At 40.2% G+C, this 8,417-nt stretch overlaps 1 long non-coding RNA gene across 3 annotated transcripts; it reads left to right on the top strand.

Moving 5' to 3' along the window:
- Window positions 1-1,178: 1,178 nt before the first annotated feature.
- LOC103461211 (uncharacterized) lies at window positions 1,179-7,078 on the top strand. 3 transcript variants are annotated; one of them, XR_533075.2, is made up of 6 exons: window positions 1,179-1,238; window positions 2,946-3,173; window positions 4,239-4,379; window positions 4,544-4,630; window positions 6,255-6,439; window positions 6,957-7,078. It is a non-coding gene; the product is annotated as an uncharacterized LOC103461211 (long non-coding RNA). The 3 variants fall into 3 exon arrangements; XR_533074.2 differs by having other exon boundaries at window positions 4,544-4,650; XR_533076.2 differs by lacking the exons at window positions 1,179-1,238; window positions 2,946-3,173 and adding an exon at window positions 3,796-3,954 and having other exon boundaries at window positions 4,544-4,650.
- The last annotated feature ends 1,339 nt before the right edge of the window (window positions 7,079-8,417 follow it).

The raw sequence follows: 8,417 nt of genomic DNA, 5'->3' as shown, positions 1-8,417 counted from the left end.
TAATAATCCCAATAATCCCTGCAGACCTGATGCATGAGTCAGCAGTTTGGAGTGCCAACACCTTTTGGCATGTCAAATACAAATCCCAGTGTCTTCCTGGAACATCCTCTCTGCCTTGTCYTCTSTTCTCACGAAGAATYGCAGCTTCTGATGATTCATCAGTTTGAACATCTCTTCAGGCCATCAAACCTGTTCGGCTAAAAATAAAAGACATTCTTCTTCTTTTGGGCCTCATAAAGACTTAACTGGGTGATATCCTCTCCTCCCAATAGTAAGTAACTCCTTTGGGAATATTAGGGTTTCTCTAACATTTGATTTACAGCGAAAATTATGTTACTTTTTCCTAAATATATATATAAAGTAATTTTACACGAACTATTACCGAGATTCAAATAGATATTCTGTKTGATTCAAATACTCTCTCTAGAGACATTTCAATAAATATTCTTTCATACAATCCAGAAAACTCTTACATTTTTCTTTTCTGAAAAGTTTTCCTCAAACTCAGAGAGAGTTACTCGATTGATTTTTACCCAGAAAGCACATGGGCAAAAACCGTTAGTGAAACGGTCACTGGGACTGCCTAGTATATATTCCATTGAGGGAAACCTGGAATGCGGCGTTCATAAGGGGCCGGACCAAATGTGGAGGCGGGCCGGCCCGCGGGCCGCAGCCTGGGGACCCCCGCAGCAGGCGAAACACAAGCAAAAAATGGTTTGCAAAACACATTTTTCAGGTACCCAATTTTCACCTAATTACTGAAACAATTGTCACTGTAAGTACTTAACCCAGTTCTAAAATGCATACATTCTGAAAACATGTCTTTGAAAATACTGTAATTATTTGTAAAAAATACAGAATTTGGACATAACGTTCTATTTTTGTTTCTCTAATTATTTTTAAGACACTAAAGTATTAAAGTATCAAAACAATAGACCAGTATTCAAGTCGCTTTTTACTCTCACTTGAGAAAAATTCTTTACTGTAGCCACCTCTGCTCACACCTAGATGTATGTTTTCCTTGTTTTATTTGTCTTTGGCATCAAGTATTTTTGAATTGAACTTAAATGAATTTTGAAACAAATTTTTAATTTTGAGAAAACGTAATTAACGCAGTAAGATACAGCATATCAGTATCATAGCTCCTTACATGTTTCCCTGACCAGCTTGGTTTCCCTGGTAACCATTAATTATTGTCACCTGCTGACGATTCTACCGAACCACCTTGTTAAATTACGGTAATGTTATATTTTAATGATATTAAAACACTTTTACCATGGACAATAACTAGTTTCTAGCACTTCGCTGTGTTCAAACTGCCTTCGGCTGAATAACTAAGTTTGTTCAACGATAGTTGAGCTTCAGCTGCTTTCTGTGTCTAAACTGTGAGCTTAGCGAGAGTATGGCTACTAGCTGCTCCGCTCGTAGCTGCCGCTCGTGTTATTTTATTTGCTATACAAGACTGGTAAAACCAAGAGACAACTATTTATGTCAATTTCCTCTGCTTCAGTGGTGGGAAGTAGTTATACAAGTACTTCGTTACTTACTTAAGTACAATTTTCGTGTATCTGTACTTTACTTAAGTAGATTTAATAATGGATACTTTCTACTTTTACTCCACTACATTTTACAGTAAGTATCTGTACTTTCTACTTCACTACATTTCTACAAAACTGTCGCGTTACTCGTTACATCCAAGTCGCGCTGCTCTTTTTGTCCTTTAAAATGTGAAGTTCAGGGATTTAAGGTGGCGCCGTAAAATCCAAGCAATACCGTGACTTAATGTCTGTTGTCACCCATCGGCTCCACCTTTACTCGCACGCGGAGCTCCAGACATGCGCAATGGTTTCCTCTGAGCGGAGAAGCTGTCTGTCTAATGTCAGTAATATAATCGCGCTGCATAAATTGATATGGCGACATGTAAAATCAGCAGCGCTTCGCTTTCACAGACGGTGGGGACTTCGTCCAACTTTTAGCGTCACTTTAAAAAGAAAGCTTAAAGAAAGGTAAGCTCTGTGGACGTGATGCTAGCTGTACAGAGACACATGTTGCATCTGCGATGAAAAACAGTTGTCACTCGTGCGCTGAATTATTGTGTGGAGGTTTTGACTGAGGTGTCGCAAATATGGGACAACGCTGTGACCAAAGTGCAATATAGTAATATGGCATTCAGGAACGATCCGATTCTTCTGGACGGATCTTTACTGATTAAATTTATTTCAACTCTAAGTATTTAATATCTAGATTTTTTAATGGGAAGGTGAATCTTTCAGTTCAATTTGAGAAGTAATTTTGATGGGTAAAAGTTGATTTTTTTGTGTCACATAGCGCAGGGTGCTGGTCTTGGGTTGGTGGTCTTGACTACAACTCTGCTACATGGCTCCTTGGTTGCCTGTCCTCTCCCACCCACCTTCTTTCCATCCCCTTTCTGTTGGATTTCTTTAAAAAWWAAWKSCMMYWKKKGSMAAAAAARTGAAGTTCATGYTRTGTTAGGACAGGAGACRAGATGTTTCCATCCSTGRAATTATGATGCATAGAATCACATATCTAAGTCTAAACTATGTTACAGAGTAAACAATAAAAACATGCTTTATCTGTGGCATTGTTCATTAAAATGGTACATTTCTAATTTATTAAAACTAAATACGATCGGTTCACTTAATGATATTGTATTAAGGATTAGGTAATGCATTCAGCAAGTACTTTTACTTTTAATACTTAAGTATGTTTAAAAGCTAGTACTCTTACTTAAGTACAAATGTTAATGTGGTAGTTTTGCTTTTACTTGAGTACACTTTTGTCTGTGTATTTGTACTTTTACTTAAGTAAATTTTTTGAGTACTTTCTCCACCACTGCTCTGCTTGAAGTTTTTTCTTCAGGAACCACACTGAACTGAAGCGACAGTTAAGTTTTTCCTCCAATTTGTTCTACTTTTGAACTTCAGGAGGCGCTATTGGGCTGATACTGACCAGGGCGGCCTAGTGGACCAGCTCCAGAACACCGGTACGAGCACAGACAGTTTGGAGTCCATGCAACTGACCAGGTATAAGGAAATCCTGGACTTGTTGGGGAATTTAGGTTCCAAACACCCGCAGGAGGCAGAACATGTGTTTGAGGAGCCACTTCAGTGGAACACCACTTTAGCGAAATCTGATTTCAAAGAAGACATCAGGTTGGTCTAATGATGAACTGGCTGCTGCTCTCACTATTATCTGTCTCACTGAGGCAGGTTGTCATCACTCTGTCTCTTAGTGTCAACACAATCTCAGAAAGTTTGTTTTCCTGGGCTCTGCTGCAGCAATTCAGACTGTATTCAGTTGAATAGCTTAGTTTGTTGCAATTAATTTATTTTTCATCTTCAGTGAAACATAGAAGGTTCCATTTTTATATAATCAGATGTTCTGATCTGCTTTTATTGTGTAATTGAAACTGAACCTCCGAGGTGTGTAGTGGAGAAATGCTACAAACAGATTAAACATTATTTCCAGTGTTTTGGAGCAAGAGGCAAGGCAGCTACATGCCTGTGTGTCAAGTTAAATTAAGCATAATCAAGTCAACTTTTCATTTTTCACTTTTTATTTCCATATTTTTTTTTAGGTGAAAGCCATTAATGTCTTTTTTTGTGTGCCAGTTGAAGTTTTGCCTAATTTCTCCAACATTTTAGTTGACCCTGTTATTTATTTTATTTTTTGCTTTTAATTCCTGTGCAGTGATGGGATATAAAAACAACACTCTGTTACTTTTTATTTTGAACTTTTTAAGTTTTCTGTGTTCAATTAAAATAGTTTGTAGAGGTGGGACAGCTGTACAGTCCCGTGAAAAAGACAGTGAGGGGAAGCCACTGTTGCAGTTCTTTCCACCTTCTATTTCTGTTCGTACCTTCAGCCAGCTCTCTAAACTGCTGCATCTGGCAGATGACAGGAAGCGTCATGAGGTCCAAGCGTGTCTACAAGGTAACTGTTTCCATCCTAAGCTGTCCAGCGTTCCTCCATCACCACCTGATCTCATTTGTCTGTGTTCCTGCTGACACTCTGAAAGAATCCAGTTATGTTGTCTTTGGCACTTTTTCATTGATGACTTTTTACTTTAGCACTAGAGACAGAGATGGTAATATGGACAGTATATGTCTGAGAAAAGAAGGTGGAACTGATTCCCTGGGCTCTGGAAATAAATTTATGTAAAATAATAACTATCATTGTTTGTGTGTGACTGTAAATATGATCTGTTCTGTGTGCAGAAAATAGAGACCTCATGGTTAAGATTGTTGGTCAGAGGAAGACCTCTCAGCTCTGGAGTTAGACGTCAGAGTCAAGCTGTTTATCCTGCTCAAAAACACTGATGAAAAGATCCTCAACAAGTTTGTTGGAGAAATAGCAAAGTGAGTACCTCTCTCTCTCTACTTGGACACATCTTCGTGTTTCTGAAATTGTACTGCAGCCTGTTTCTGTCTGACAGACACAGACAGCATGATAAAAGATGGTACCATGACTGAATCAGATAAGATCTTTGATCTGTGTTTATCTTTCTACATTTTGACTCCAGACAAGTCAAGCTTTTACCCACCGCAGTGGAGGAGGAAGTGGGGTTCTTGAGACAATACTGCACTGAAGGAGGGAAGAGGCTGCTGAAGTCAGTGAGATACACATCAGGTTGAAATCTTCTTCACATTTCACTGTTAACAGGAATGCTGGCTTTTCCATAGTGAAAATATTAATATTGTGCAGCTGGAGCCAACATGGAGGTCATTCTATCTGACAGATTCTGGTTTACAGAGTCTTAAGTCTGCAGATGCTTGTTGTCTAACTGAAAGCAAAGCATGCAGCAGCACAAGTTTCCATGTCATTCTGCTCTCCAGCAGCATCAATTCAAATACTCTCAACAAATCATTGTCTGGATCTGTTCCCCTTAGATTCCTTCATTGCTTTGATCCATACAGCTCACTGTCCTGTTAGTTTAGGTTTTCATCTCTGCAGGATATTTTAAAGCAGTTGTTTGCTGATGATTCTAGTGAAATGGAACAACAAGCACCATATCTGGGAGATATTTAGGAATCACAGTCATTCTTATGGACAGGCTCTCTTCAGGGTCTAATTGAGGAAACAAAGTTGCATCATTGCAGCTCCCTCCCCTGATGGCAAAGCAGAAGCTCAAACCCACAAAGCAGCAGCCAGAGACACCAGCAGCTGATCTCCGAACATGTCTGTTTGTTGTTGAACCAGTTTAACCAGCAGTGCTGGATTAGAGGATCCCAGAGGATCCCAGAGGGGACGATGGGACACCTACCAATAAAATGGGTTTTAGTGCTCAAAACTCTCCAACATCACTCTCACTTACAGTGTTTTAAAAGCATCTGGAACAGAGTTTGATTTTATTCTAGGGAGTGTTCCCTTCAGCAAACACATGGCTCTTGTCCATTTCACATATAAGAGAATTACAGAATCTTGGTTAGCCTAATAAAGTCTGCCTGTTAGTCTGTGGTTGGGTGAATTAACTTGTATGTTTCCAGTAGCGAGTCACTTTGTGTTTAATGAGAGACGATGGGCCGTGCTTGGCTCCAGCTGATGGTGAACCCAACCTGCAGATGTACATGTTCATTTCTTTCCCTGCCCTTAATAATGTGCAGCTCCTAACAGCCAATCAGCGTCTGAGCTGTTCCTGCAGAAGCAGGTGTCTGTGATTAAACTGTGACCTGCTCTCCATTCAGACAGGGACTGTAAAGTTTGCTGTTAGAGCTTCAAATCCTCCAGAACCAGAACCAGACCTGAAGAACAGCAGCTCAGTTCAGACTGAGCTGGAAGCTTTTAGCTGGATTCTGATGAATGGGAGACGTTTGATGTCATTTAATGAATAAAGAGGGATTTGTGCTTTGGAAAGCTTTGGGAACGTGTTCTTTTGKTCCAGTTYCTCAGTAAAGACCCAGTCYTGATGCAGGCCTGCAGATTGTTCACAAGGGATTTTATGGGAATCCAGGGTTTCTCGTTTGCCTCTAATAACTGCTCTGTTTTCATTTCACTCTTCTTGGACTGACATGACAACACTTTGTTAGACATTAATATCCTTTTCGTCCTACAATGAAACATAACTAAACTCTGATGTTGGTTGGGACAATATTCAGAGCACATCTTTACAAGTAGCAGGAATCAAAMTGACCATTTGTGTTTAATAAGTAACATTTGCAGTTTTACAGACATATTTTACAGATTTATTCCATGAAGATTTATTTTTAGCCTCTGTCTTTTTCTGTCACCATCAGTATTTTGTAGAACAGAAACCTCGTAGGAGTATTCATCTTGCACACGTGRTTTATGAAAAAGAACAAGCCCAACCTAAAACACCTGAAGAACGAGAGTGGGAGAATCTACAGCGAGCTCTGTACGGCAGGAAGAAACGTGAACCATGTCAGAGATGGAGGAATCTTGGTGTGCTGACTATATGTGGGTAAGTGAGAAGTGATGTAAGAAAAGTGGCTTTAAATCTGACCAGACTACCATGAAGAGAGCAAGGCAGTGATCCCTCTGTTAGTGCAGAGGAGCTTTGGAGCAGAAGGATGCCGAGCTCTCTCCACATCTGCCTGCCAGCARTCACACTTTATGAAGAGATGATTGGATGCTTTATGAATATCAGTGGTAATATTCCTGATGGCTCAGTGATCGGAGTTAATAAAGACTTCACAGTGTGGGAACCCTGTCTGCCCAATTACAGACACCAAACCAAGAGAAGTTGTGAAAAAAACCCAGCGATCACATCTGGTCTCTGACTGATAAAYAGATCTAGAAAGAGCTGAGCTGTTGCAGCTGGAGCTTTTGATAAGTGGACACACTGGAGGAGAAACTGGCTCAAGTTGAAAGGATCTCAGTGGCTAAAAAGTACCAGCTTTGTCTGAGGTTGTTAAATAATGATGATGATAAAAAAAAATAGAAGCAGTCATAAAGACTACTACTTTAAATTATTGCAGTGCAGCCGAGAAAGAGGAGCTCTTGATGACCTCTGCAGAGAGGAAACGACTGGGATCCAAAACCAAGACCATGATGAAGGGTGGACTTTGCATCATCTTCACCTGGACTCACAACATTCCTGAGAAGGTAAGTTCAAGATTATTATCTTTCTCAAGGGCCCAGCTTGGTTGAACTGTCGGCATTTGTTTGATGTTCATTTGCAAAGGCTTTTCACAGTCCACAAGGCACACCCAGCCAAACTCCCTCTCCCACTGCAGTATACGCCATGGTGTTACACATGCGTGACTTGCAACACAGTAATCACAGCAGTTATTGCAGAGAGGAACGACTATTACGAGTTCACAAGTTTGGAGGAGGATATAATAATTGATGGGCTGGAAAGCCTAATTGAATTTCTCACGATTTGAAGAAAATGGAACAAATGGCAGAGTTGTACATTTTAGTACACAATTCATCACTCCCTTGGACAATTGCTCCTCAAAATCTGCTCTCTGACTAAAATCAGCGTTGTAACCATCTGTGTTACCCGACAATCCGTCCTACCTTGCACAGATAGTCAGAATATAGGCTCATGGTTGCTCAGCATGAGCCATGGAGGTAGAGTAGCACAGTTTTACACACAAATAAAAACACCTGTGAAATTCAGACCAATCGCACGATAGGTTTGCATAGAGAGGTGGGTGAACAGTTCACCAGGGAGGTTGTGACAAGAAGGATGGATGACATGAGGATGAGAACGAAAACAAAATGACACAGTTTTCGTCACGCACCTGCAACAGTTAGAACTGATTTCTCACTTTAGCAGTTCAGTTCGACCATGCAGAGTGCTTGGGTCTAGAAGGAAAGGTTTTTGCTCCATAGATGAAAAATTCCCAGTTTACATAATCACAAAAACTAGAAAAAGGAAGCTTGTGTTTTGTTAAATGAATGCAGCAGAAGTGATGAAACTTGTAACTCCGACAACTACAGCAATGTTTACTTGTGGCAGCTGCAGCAGAAGTGGTGATGGAAACAAATTCACAAAAAATGAAGAAGGGAAGGCCAGAAATGCTGGTGAAAACCAAGGCTCTCTCAACTTTGTTCTGTTTGATCTAAAATAACCCTGTACCTGATAAAGGAACCTAGTTGTTTTTTCAACATCGTTTGTACATCATAAAGCAAATTCCAGAACAGGGCCACAGAAGCTGTTAGAAAGTGGAAGACGAGCCATGTTATTAACAAAAAGGCTGTTGTTAATGTTAATCCAGTATTTTGATGCGTGGCAGACATGGATTGAACAGCTTTGTTCACTTCCTATGCTGCCATTGCTAAAACTACAGCCGTGCTACAATTCTGCAGCGCAGAAAATGGATGTCATCTTTCACGACTTTTCCTTTTGTTCACTGATTGGCCCTGTAGAAATTCTACCAGAGAAATCCACTTTAATTGGAGAAAGTCCAGACGGAGCCCTGAACTCGATT

The sequence above is a fragment of the Poecilia reticulata genome, unplaced genomic scaffold (genome assembly GCF_000633615.1).
Source record: "Poecilia reticulata strain Guanapo unplaced genomic scaffold, Guppy_female_1.0+MT scaffold_774, whole genome shotgun sequence".
NCBI lineage: Eukaryota > Metazoa > Chordata > Actinopteri > Cyprinodontiformes > Poeciliidae > Poecilia > Poecilia reticulata.
This window is presented reverse-complemented; position numbering and strand designations above follow the sequence as displayed.